Source organism: Orcinus orca, chromosome 8 (genome assembly GCF_937001465.1).
Source record: "Orcinus orca chromosome 8, mOrcOrc1.1, whole genome shotgun sequence".
NCBI lineage: Eukaryota > Metazoa > Chordata > Mammalia > Artiodactyla > Delphinidae > Orcinus > Orcinus orca.
The window spans coordinates 24,280,170-24,292,635 of record NC_064566.1 but is presented as its reverse complement, the minus strand read 5'-3'; the positions used below and the strand labels follow the sequence as shown (position 1 = coordinate 24,292,635).

Genomic DNA, 12,466 nt, shown 5'->3' with positions numbered 1-12,466 from the left:
ATGATCCAACCTGGCCGAAGAATAAGGGATGACCTCACCACTGAGAGGGGTCACGAGAACAGGGCTTTGCTTCCTTCATTGCCAACCGCCCCCCAAAGAGGGTCCCCCCATCAGCACTGGATAATCAGAGACAGGGGAGATTTTCTCATAATGAACCAAGAATGCACCCTCAGACGTTCTAGTCACGCATCTCCCATGCCCAGTCCCGTCGGAGGAGCCTGCCCTTGACTGCCTGGGCTGAAATCTTCAGAGAGGCCAAGTTCTCAAGGTTTTGGGGGCAAGAGAGAGAGGGACTTGGAGGCTTTTCAGTCAGAGTTGCCTTTTTTCTAGAAGAGGTGCATTATGGCATGGTGGTTAAAAGGATTTGAGAGCCAGCTGGTTAGAGCTCCAGTCTCAGCTCTACCAGTTACTGTGTGACTTTGGGCAAATTACTTAACCCCTCTATGTCTCAGTTTCCTCATCTGTACAGTGGGAACAACGGTTAGTAACCTCCTTCATGGGGAGTTATGAGGACTGAGTGAGTTAATACTTCTGCTTCTAAAGCCTAACAGGTAGAACAGAGAATGTAATTAAGCATTTCTGGGATAAGGTAGGAGGGTGGAGAGAGGAGGCAGTGTTCACCCAGGGACAGTTTGAGGGTGCCTACCTCATCCTCTGGATTTCCAGCCAGATGACATCCCTGCTGCCCAAGAACCATGGAAGGGGTGAAGAAACAGGAGGGTGGAAGGTACTGGAAGGACACCATGAACCACAGAGGCGTGTCTCTGGGAGTCTAGGATTGAGACGGGAAAAGAACCACTGAAAGATGGCAAGCTTTTAGGATCCAGGGCTGAATTTCAATACAAAACAGGCCATGGTCCCCAGAAGGCTGCTGCGGGAGCTAAACCCTTCTGAGGGGTCTGGTGAAGGTTCCACAGGTTGATCTTACCTCCAGGCCCCTCATTCTCTTGAATAAGTGAGAGAATTAAAAATCGGAGTGTACTTCCCCGGGCTGGCATCTGAAATCTCTCTGCAGAGTCGCTATTCACCTTAACCGTGCTCCTGGGGCCCCCTGCCACCTCCCTCCCTACCCAACTTCCAAGACTGCACCACGACTCTGCACGGAAAGAGTGGACTTTGCCTTTTCTAAATGAAACCAGGATCCATTCGGGCTTGTGATGCTGCCTTCTTGTTAGGACTGCACATCTGTGACGTGCCTCCGAGTCACTCATGAGTCAGACCTTGCCACACCCTCCTGGTCTAAGGCGTGATTACTGAACCAAGGGGGCCAAGAGGACACCATTTCCCATCGGTAGGAACTCCCAGGCTTATGACTCTTGGAATTGTGTGGTCTGGTCTTTAAACGAGACAATGACTATCAGGTTCTTGGTACACAGTATCTGACACACGGTGGTGATGGTGGTGAGACAGACACCTGCATGGTGCAAACACCTCTGCACACGGTGCTCAGTGAGTGAGAGCTACTGCTGGACTGTGGGGTTCCTTTCCGGGGGGAGAGGCGGCAGGAGGGGTAGGGATGCTGTAAGAGGGCTCTCTTGCAGGTGTACCTGTATTAACTCTGAGGAAGGAGAGGGACTGGTGTCCTGGGGGAGGAGGGGTGTGGACTCGTGGGAAAAAATGACCAGCTGGGGTCTTCTGTCCTCAGGCGTGTGACGGAGCTAGCTAATCACCCCACCTTCTGAGCACTTCTGCACTGACCTGAGCCGTTCACATTGCATCATCTCCTCGAAGTCTCCAAAGGAAGGGTACCACTGTGTCTCCACTTTCCAGAGGAGAGAACTGGAGCTTAGAGGTCAAACAACCTTCCCATTTCACAGCCCCTACATGGAGGACTCCAGGTGCTTACCGAGAACTTTACCTCGGGGCGTGGGCCCAGGTGAACCAAGGCCTCTTCCCACCTCTCCTCAGCCCTCCCCTTTCGCCTCTCCTCATCTCCCCCGCCTCACGCAGTTCACAGGTGACCTATGTCAGGGAGGCTGATGAGGAAGCAGAGGCCTAAGGAGGAGATGTGCCAGCTGGCGGAACTTTCCACCTTTTCTATCACACCCAACATAACCTCAGCCTCTCAAGGACGCTCTGCAGCTATAGGCGGGGAGGCTGTTATCACCCCACTGAAGGGGGAAGAGAGGTGTGAGAGGCAGCCCCTGTCAGATCCTGCCTCTGCTAAGGACCAATCACTTAACCCTTCCAAACCCCACTTGCCTCATCCACAACCGCCGCCCTCTCCCTCTGCCTCCAAAAGCAGAAATCACTAACTTCGACGAGCACTTAGTCCATGCTAGAACACTTGCTAAATACTTCCCACTCAGTATCTCATTTAATCCTCAAAGATAATCCCAGGAGATAGGTCCTAGCCTTAAACCTATTTCACAGGTTGTTGTTATTTGTAAAAATGAGAACAACACTGATTCTCTTAGGAGGCATCTATGAAGGCAAGATCTTGCATGGAATGTGCTTAGCACAGATTCAGGGTTTAAAAGGGGAAAACCTGAAGCCCAGGGGCAGCCCTAAGGTCAAGCATCAGGTTGGACGGGAATGGGGCCCTGAGGTGTCCAAAGCAAGGCTCTTTCTTCAAGGACCCGCCCCGCCCCCAGGTACAGTGACTCAGCAGAGGGCATTCCACTGGCTTATATGAACTGTCCGGAAAACCCCACCTGCCTGCGGCCAAGACCCTTCTGCGCCCTAGGAGTGGAGTGGACGTGTCTGGAGAAACGGAGGGAATCTGAAGCTTTGGATCCTGAGTCTAACGCTGCTACATGGGGCCATAATTCACAAACTACCTCTGTTTCTTTCCACGCCTGTCTCATGCCAGGCCTTGCACTAGCCCTGGAGATACAAAGAGAAACCAGATTGGCTACCCTCTGGGCAGCCATCCCAGGTACCGGCAGGCCACAGCAGGCCTGCCCTGGGGACCCAGATGCTGACCTCTGGAGATGTCACTGTTGGCCAAAAGAGGTGCTTTCTCTCTTTTTAAAAATCACTTCCAGTCGTTAAATGAATAAACAGCTCTAAAACACTTAGGAGATAAGACACTCTATCAGGACTCCCGTGATCTTTCAAAGCTCAAAGTGAAAATGCCAGCAGGCCTCGGCCGACTGGCTGTGGGAAAAGCAGATAGCCACCAGTTTCACCGGCAACAAAGAGACTGAAAACCCTGCACATTTTTAGGATGTGACTAGAATAATCCACAGCTGGGCCCCAGCACAAAATGCAGGGTAATAAAGCATGCAGGGAACAGGGGCAGCCGGGGCCTTCGTTAGCACTGAGGGAGGCTCGCTTGGCGCCTGTATTATTAAGCCTTTCATGCAGATCACCTCATTTAATTTCATCGAGTCCTCACCACAGTGGCCAAGAGCTGGCTTTGGAGTCAGTCTGCCTGGGTTACTCTCAATATTCACTCCCACTCACCCTCTCACCCCTTCCCTCCTGGCTGGGTGACCTTGGGCACCTTGTTTAACCTCTTCAGGCCTCAATTTCCCTGTCCCTAACACTGGGATACTAGAACCCACCTTACAAGACTGTTTTAAACATTAAGTAAGTAAATCCACAGGAAGAACTTAACTTAGGATCTGGGACACAGTCCTCAACAAGTGGTAGCTTTTGCTGTTGTTACGCTGATCGCGGACAGCCCCGTGCCTGGCTGTGTGTCATCTCTTTATTTTACACTTGATACACCTGAAACCTCCCAAGGTCAGAACCAACCCACACTTGTGCAGTTCCCTCTCGGTACTGATGCTCGTGCCCAGCTCACCACACCACCTCCCCACGAAGCCTGCCTCCAAGCCAGAGGCCTGCTGATTCTTTGGGTCTTGCCATTAGGAAATCACCTCCTCAGTGGGAACCCACCTGGGGGTCTTTCTGTGGAAGCAGACTGCAAGCCAACCACTGGAAATGCGTGCAGGGCAGACCCGAGGCCCGTGAGGTGCTGAGACACCTGAGGAACCAGCGGTGTCTGAGAGCAATTTGTCTCCAGCTGTCCTGGTTTCTGTCTGTTTCCTCCTCTGATCCAAAGGGGCCTGGGGGAGGGCAGGATGCGCAGGGGCTGACATCCGGGTTACTCACACGGAGGCCGTCTTCTGGCCACAGGCCGCCCCCTCCCTGTGGCTTCTCGTGCACCTCTACACACCCGGGGCTCCCTTCCGACGCACGGTCTCATCACGAAGACAAACGGGAACTTTGTGGTGGGCTGCTTCCTCTACCCGGAGCCCTGGGCCCCAGCTTGTCTGCCACAGGTGGAACCCAGGGCCTCACCCTTAAGGGTGAAAGCTGCCCACGCCTCCCTCTGTTCCTGTCACACCTGGGACCACAGGCCCCAGCACAGGTTTCCGTGAGTCGTTCATGGAAAACAAATGACAGGCTGCCGGCGTTAGAGCAGCAGAACGAGACCACAGCCCGTGCCCACAGGGGGTCTACGATCTAAGAGGAAAGAGGTACGGATCAAGAAATGCCACCGAGGTCATCCCACGTCTAGATTCAACACAGCACTCAGAATTATCCTTCCAATAAATACCTCAGATCACATCCCCCAATCTCTCTCAGAGTCCAAGGCGAGACCTGAAGATGTCCTCTCAGTCCCTACAAGGCTGCCCCAGAACTCCTCAGATCTTACTGCTGTGTGTCCTCACTGGAACTCATCAGGCCTGAGGGCTGCCATGCAGGCTGTCCCCTCTGACTGGAATATTCTTCTCCCATTTTTCCACAGGGCAATATCTCTCCCCTCCCTCCAGCCTGCGTTTAACAGCCATAAGACCCACCCTGATTACCCTATTTCAAAGTCCAGCTTCACTCCCCACACCCCTGTGCCTCCAATCCACCTTACCCTGCTCATTCCCCCTTTCCACCTTCTGGTGTATACTTCCTGTGTTTACTGTGGACCATCTTCCCCTCTCCCGCCAGCCCCACTAGGATGCAAAGGAAAGACATCTGTATGTGTTTTATTTCCTGACATGTCCTGAGCACCCAAAACAGTGTCTGGTACGTCACAGGCACTTGGTAAATATTTGTTTTGTTTTGTTTTTTTTAATAGATCTTCATTGGAGTATAATTGCTTTACAATACTGTGCTAGTTTCATACCACAGGGAGATCAGCTCTGTGCTTTGCCATGACCTAGAGGGGTAAATATTTGTTGAATAAGTGAATGAATGAGTGAATGAACAAATGAGTACCATGAGAGCGGAAGCAGAGGGTGCTGTGAGCACTCATAGCAGAAGAACTAATTCCATCTGGGGGTCAGGGAAAGCCTTCCCCCCCCACCCCCCAGAGCCTCACGGGGTACAGGGGAAGGGGAAAAGAGAGGCACGGGGAAGCTTCCTGACGGCCAGTCCTACCTGAGGGAGGGTGAATGCTGCTGACCCTTCCCCAGAGAGATAATTCCACCTGCAGGGGGGCAACACCCAGGCCCGACACTGGCCATCCAAGGTACTTCTGGCTGCCTTGGGCATCTCCGCTTCAGAGCCTGAAGATTCCATTGGAGAGAGCTGCTCTCTGAAGCCTGGATCTCTAAAAGCTCTTATCACCCAAATCCCCACTGAGGTTTCTCAAGTCGAGGAATAAAACAAGTCTAACCCTGGCTGTGAGGTGGAAGGGCAGAATGGAAGCATGCAACAGAAAATAAAAATAAGTGACATTTATTGAGAGCACATTGTGACCCTGGCACTATTATAAATTGTTAACCTGCTTAATTACTGATGAATTGTGCGCCTCCAGTATGGTGATAGGTAGGTACTAACAGGACCCACCTCACAGGGTGAGCTGTGAGGGAGGCAGGAATTAATGGTATGAGGTACACAGAACACACACAGAGGGCTCTTTACTTGTTTGCTACTACGTCACCATCCTCAACTTACAGGTGAGAAAACTGAGGCACAACGAGGTGACAGAACTTGGACCATCTTCCCCCACTAACCAGAGACCAAGCAGGATGCAAACGCACGCCGCCTGGGCTCAGGGCTGATTTTCTCTACCCTATATTACACCTTTCCCAGAAATCAGGCTCCTCACAAAACACTTCTTCTTAAGGGACAGAGAGGCTCCTCTGAGCAGAGTTCTTTCTGAAAATTCAGTTGTGCTTGGCCTTATTTGTAGAAAGGTGGCTAAAAGATCCAGCGGCCAGGTATGGCTGAAAAGCCCAGGACCCACCAGCTCCTCCCAAGACTGTCCCCACCAAGTGTCTGGGGGAGAACCCTAGCCCTTGATGCTGCAGACACAGAAACACACAAACCCCAGGAGAGGAGAGAGGTCTTCCTCATCCTGGGACCACAAATGTCAGTCATTTATGGATTGGTCTTTGCTGTCGGTTCCCGGCAATGTGTGTCCACCAGCAGCCAGCCACCCCCCACCGCATACAAATGGCAGTGGAGGGGCTGAGGGGCCGGCTGGGAGCCCAGGCTTCTGGTTCCCCCAGCCCCAGCACGCTGAGTCGGATGCCCTCACTACCTCCTACCTAAGGCTGCTGCCTCGGTCATACCCACACCCTCGGGATCAGCCTTGGTGTGGCAGACTCCTCACCGACACACTGGAAGCCAGAAGCATGGAAGCCTTACTCACGGCCCAGTACCCCAAGCAGGACTGGCACAAGCCCCGGGGAGGACTTGAGGGGTGTGGGCAGGGTGTGCTGGACCAGTCGGGACTTCGAGGGCCCAAGCACAGGAGCCACCACCTGGTTCTCCATCCTTATCTCCCTTCCTAAAAGGAGAGGATTCTGTTAAAATGAAGACTCTTCAGCCAAACAAAAAAAAGTAAGAAACCAGTCAGGGCATCAGGTGGGCTTCTCAAACAAGTTCAACAAGAGTGGCCGAGGTTAGGCAACCTCTTGTCCAATCTGCGACAAAGGGGCCTTTGGTTTGTTTTCTGGAAGAAGAATCTGGTCTCCCTCCACCTTCTTCTCAGTATTTGCATAGTGAGCCATCCCAACTTGCTTTGTACCCTCTTACAACAGAAAACCCCACTTACTTCTTTAGGTTGTGTGTTTTTTTTTTATAAAGCTCCTATTGATATTACACAAATGATATTTCTTTGTATTCACACTCGGAAGGCTCAACAGATCACTTTTTTGCCAGAAGTTCGGTTTCTTAAAAAGTTGGGCCAGTGTCTCCTGTGTAAATCTGCCTTGGCCCGTTGACCAGTTGGTGCTGTGGCCGCTGACATCACAAGCTTCTGAGTGGGCTTCTCCCACCACCACTGCCTCTGCTGCCCTCAACAGCTCCGAAGAGAAGCGCTACAGATCCATCCACTGAGGAGCTAAGGCCCACCCGGGGCCGCAGAGCAGCAGAAATCTTAGCAAAGCAGCGACTTTCACCACCGATGTCAGCAAAGGCTGGCAGCGACTGTGCATTACTGAAAACCAGATGCCCTGCTAAGCACTTCACAGGCGTCATTTCATTTAACCTCCTAACGACTCTGTGAGAAAGGCTATTTTTGGTACTATTTTGTACATGAAGAAGTAGGTTCAGAGGTGTAGGGGAGAAAGAAACTTAAACTGGAGCATCTCAGTGCTTCACGCTGGGCCAAAGGCACGTATGTGCTGATTGCATACCCAAGCACGGGGGGAAAAGAGCCACACCTGGGGCTGGGGTCCTGCACAGCTAGGAATCCGCTGTGGAAAACCCCACATTTATACAAAGGGAATGCCAAGGAGTAATGGTTCATTCTTTCAAAGGGTTAACTGCAAGTTTCCTCTAAAAAAGAGACTTCCTCACTACCTTCAATTACAACTCCATTTTCATTCCACTTTCCACTCCAGGACACGGTGACCCAAAGCAGGAATGATTAAAAAGCAGAATGTGAAGCGGAATTGCAGCCCAGTCCGCTTCAGAGGTGGCTCTACCTTCAAAGAAGAACCTGAAGGACCACTCAGGCCCCTGATGTGATCACAACACCCTCCCCTCAGCTCACGTAAGAATGTAAAACAAGTGAATTAATTCACAAGTGTGGTTTTTATAAATGAACACAAATGTACAGCTTCTAAAAAGACAGACATGTTGAGTTTGGGGGGTATTTTAACTGCAAAAGTCACTGATGGAGTCATGATATGATGTTTACTTAAAACCCTAAAAACTCTGATGTATCACGGAGATACAAGATGCTTGCAACATGAATTCACTGCAAAGGTGGCCGTGACTTGCACGTAAGCAGATGTTGGCCGTGGGCTGGAGTTGGGACCCACAGACCAGTGCCGACTCAGTGATGGTAGCTCAGCCGTCCATGCCTGGCGCCTGTGCGGACTGTGCCTTTAGGGACGAGTCTGAGTCTGGCCCCTGAGCTACAGCAGTTGTAGTATCACATAGGTATCAGTGAGCACCTGAAAACGTTGCAAAGAAGTGGTGAAATACTAGTTTTACACCGAACTAGCCAGAGTTGGGTGGAAATTTAAATCAGATTCTATAAAAGCAACCAGCTTAAACTGTCTTTGACCAGAATAACCCCTGAGGCATCTCAGGGAGTTAGAAGCACATTGGGAATGTCCTCTAAGACGACAGGGCCTTACCTCTGAGGCTCAGAACATTGGCGAGAGGGCAGGCCACCTGGGTAGGTCACTCCAAGACCTTCTGAGAAAGGCAAGGCCGTTTGAGCCTGACCCCACCTGAACACCTAACTCAGAGCTTTGTCCCGGTCAGGGAACTAGTTCTTCAGCACCGTCTCTGCACACCATCAGCAGAGCTGAAGAGGCCCAACTCACAGGTCTGTTCTCACAAAGCCAGCGGTGTGGCCGGTAAGACCTTGTCAGTGTCAAAGCATATGGGTGGCCCCAGCAGAATAACCTCGATGGCGCTCAGCGGCTGGGACGGCTTCACGGGGGACTTAGTGACGACTCGAGCTGGCCCTGGAAGAGGAGCTGGGGAGCTCAGGCAGACAGACGAGTAAAGGCAGAAAAGTGTCAGCTGCCCTGGAACAGAAAGAAGGGGGGTCTCAGGGGAGCAGAACGCTCAAGCGAGAGGCAAGCAGGAAATGCATACAAGGAAAGTGGAGGCGGAGGGTACCCAGGCGGCAAGGAGCCTGTATCTCACCCACAGGCAACAGGGAGACAATGAAGGTTCCAGTGCAAGAGAAGTCTCTGCAGATCTCCTGAGAGGGCCTTTCCAGGCTTTCGGCACTACCGGATGTGAGTTCCATAGGGGCGGGGGATTCAGTCCCAGCACCCACAAAAATGCCTGGCACGTGGCGCACATACAGTAAATACTTGCTGAATAAAGTAATGATAAATGCGAATCCAGAATCCCTTCCCTCCTGGCACAAGGAGGGAAAAAGGGGGCTTTACAGACACCAAATGACAAGGTTTTGGGCAACTGAAACAATTCTTCAAATGACCCCTAGGGGCAGCTCCCTGCTACATGACGATGAGACTCAGTTCTGGGAGAGGAGGAATGGATGTGGAAAGTGAACAGTCGTGGCACAAAGACACTTCCTCCTTCCAGTCTCCACACCAGCTCCTCCCAAACCCCAGTAGCCTTGACTGAGATTCCCCCTCAAGAGGAATGGCTCCAACCCCCAGCTTCTTTCTGCAGCGCGCAGATCAGGTGCCTCCCTTAATAAAACTGCAGCTACTGTTATTGCGATCAGTGTCAGGCACTGTGCAAATCACCCCCTGCTCGTTCAATACTCAGAATGATGCGGAGAGGTAGAAATCATCACCCCCATTTTACAGATGAGAAAACTGAGGTTCAGAGAGATTAAGTAACTCATAAGGTCACACAGCTGACTGGGGCAGAACAGGGCTCGTATTGCTCTGACATCAAAGTACATACCCTCAATCTCTATAGTCACCCCTCCTAAATCTCTGACATTACACCGTGGAGGAAGGGAAGGAGGGCAGATGCCTGTGCACTGGTAAAGAGAAGCTGGAAGCTAAGAGGTGAACATTCCCCCCGGCGTAGGAGCAGAGGCCAGCCTGGCTGTGGGAAGGTAGGAGGGGCCTCTCAGAGGCAAGGAGGGTGGCTCTCCCCTTCTTCTATGACAACCACACCAAAACAGACGGGGTGAGGCTGCTGGGGGGCGTGGGAGCGCATCACTCCCAGTGAATCAGGCCCTGTGAAGGGCGAGGTACTGTTCAGACAACCCGACACTATTTCTGCTCTGCCAGTGTGAGGGCTGCAGGGTGAGGCGGGGCTCTTTGTCAAAGGAGGTAGATATGCTGAGAAATACAGCAACCCTCCAAAACACACCCCCCTCCCCCAAGCACCAAGGGGATGTTGGGGTGACTGGCTTTGTGGAGGGCACTGTCCGCCTCCTTCCCCTCTTACTGGGGGTTTGATTCCAGGCTCTGTCAGTCACCAGCCATAGGCCGTGGGCGGTTACCTCGCTTTTTTGAGCCTCAGCTTCCTCATCAGTAACACGGAAAACATAATAGTCCCTTCCTCCCAAGGTGCTTGTGAGGGTTTAATGAAACCGTGTCTGCCCAGCAGTCAGCTCAGTACCTGGCATTTCATAAGCGCTCAGATGATTTCTTAAGTTACTTAAATCGTGACTTCTTATGCTGTCAGTGCTGCTATCACTCTGCTACTATAACATATGGGAAAATATGAGTCGGCGCGGTCACCGCCCTTATACCTTGCCCTGGGGAGGACGGCAGACTTCAGCACGGGAGAGCGAAGGAGGGGGCGTGGTAGTTTTAAGCCCAAGCGGGTGACGGCCAGACAAGGCAGTTTTGTCTCAAGTGCCCTGAACCAGAGAAGGAGCCCATCCTTCGGGCATAGAAGAAGGCATTGAACTCCCTTCCAGTGGTGGAGGAGGGAGGAGGGTCCTGTTCCCAGACAGGAAGAACCTGAGATAACCAGGGCGTTTGGCTTCCTCTGTGGCTCTCGCAGAGTGAGTGGTGGCAGCCGCAGGAGGGGGTGGTGCGAGGGGAGGGTTGTGTCATGAGCGGTGTCCCCAGTCTTTCTGAAGGAAGGAAGTGAAGAATCCCAGGCATCTGTGTCTCGTGGCCCAGGTGAGGCCTCCAGGTACACAAGTGACCTGGGTGCAGGTGCTGAGAGGGGAGACAGTGGCAGTGATGCTCCCAGCCTGGAAGGGGCCAGGGCGTTCTGACTTAGCAGCGGGCAAGCCCTGCTGTCATCTGGGAAGAATGCTGTGGAGCTAATGGAGTTGGGTCTTCCCCAGGATGGACATGGGGATTAGCTGGGGTTGGGGGGGTGCAGTGCTCAGGGTCAGCACTGATAGGAGGTATTTCCACTCACGGCAGCTATGGAAGTGGCTCTTCCTCCTGTGGAAGGAGGGATGGAGTCAGGCCCTGAGCTGTGCCAGGGCCAGGTGACGGCCACCTGGGGCAAGGCAGGAGACGGCCAGATGTCCAGGTCCAGTCACCTTAGGGCTCCCTGGAGACCACCCAACCTCCTCTGGCCCAGCTGGTAGTTTCACTGGCCCTGGCACTAGATTAGGGAGGACTCTTGCGGTCACAATTTATAAAAGACATATTGGAGCATAAGGAGGAAATTAAAAAAAAAAGCAGGTGGAGCCCAAAGGCAGGAGAGCTGGGCCTCGGGACGGTACTGGGACCGAGCACTGGGAGGATGACGCACACACCCCCTCTGTCCCCCCTCCCCCTTTCTGCTCTCCTCTCTTCCAGAGCTTCTTTGTAAACAAGAGCACACTGGGGATTGGCTCTTAGGAACTCAGTCTCTCTCTAGGTCCCCATTCCATATTCTCCGGGAAGGGGCCAGTGGCCCCCCTGCAGTCCAGTGGGGCTGGGTTCCTGCTCTCCAGATGGCGCCTTCCCCTTGTGACTGAGGAGGACCAGTTAAGCAGTGGTCACTGTGAGCTGCCCACACAGCCCTAAAGATGCTACTCCTAAGGGGAGTCAGCCCAGCAAGGGCTCAGATGTGGCCACTTCAGGGAACAGACCAAAAAGAAGTGGGGAAACGTGAAGATTCAGGACAGGGCCTGTGTGCCTGGCCTCTCACTGTGGCCCTAGTCATCATCCTCCCAGGTGTGCCATCGTGGGGCTCCGGTGCAGGACCAGGCTGTGTCAGGTGGCTTACCTCCCTTGCTGAACCCTGGAGCCTGAACTCGGAACCGCCATCTGAGACTGACCATCAGTGTGCTTTTCTCAGGAAAGTCTCCTCTTCCCCAGCTGGGCTGCGAGCCCCCTGGGGGAGGGACCTGTTGGGGGGAGCGGGGACTCTGACCCCAGAATGAAGGGATGCTTCTACTACCACCCACTTCCTTATATTCTTATACGATGGTGCTAGTGAATGTGGTAGCCACTAGGCTACCAAATAGGGCCAGTGAGTATCAGGAACCACATTTTTACTTTAATTTTAAATAAATTTTAATAGCCACATGTGGCTAGTGGCTACCACACTAGACAACACAGGTAAAAAATCATATCTTGTACAAAGTACTTCCATATATACCATAACATTCAATTTTCAGGTGAGCAGAACAAGCAATATTTACCCCATTTACAGATAACAAACCTGAAGCTCAGAGATTTGCTCAAGCTGAATTGGGCTGAATACTCAAAGCTCCCAA

The 12,466-nt window shown here is 52.4% G+C and overlaps 1 protein-coding gene and 1 long non-coding RNA gene across 5 annotated transcripts in view; one reads left to right on the top strand and one right to left on the bottom strand.

The window, feature by feature from the left end:
* The window catches only part of ABTB2 (ankyrin repeat and BTB domain containing 2), a 181,814-nt gene that overhangs the window by 79,119 nt on the left and 90,229 nt on the right, over window positions 1-12,466 (bottom strand). The window lies entirely within an intron of this gene.
* LOC125965250 (uncharacterized) lies at window positions 779-7,812 on the top strand. Its single transcript, XR_007478929.1, has 3 exons — window positions 779-1,449; window positions 1,646-1,838; window positions 2,595-7,812. It is a non-coding gene; the product is annotated as an uncharacterized LOC125965250 (long non-coding RNA).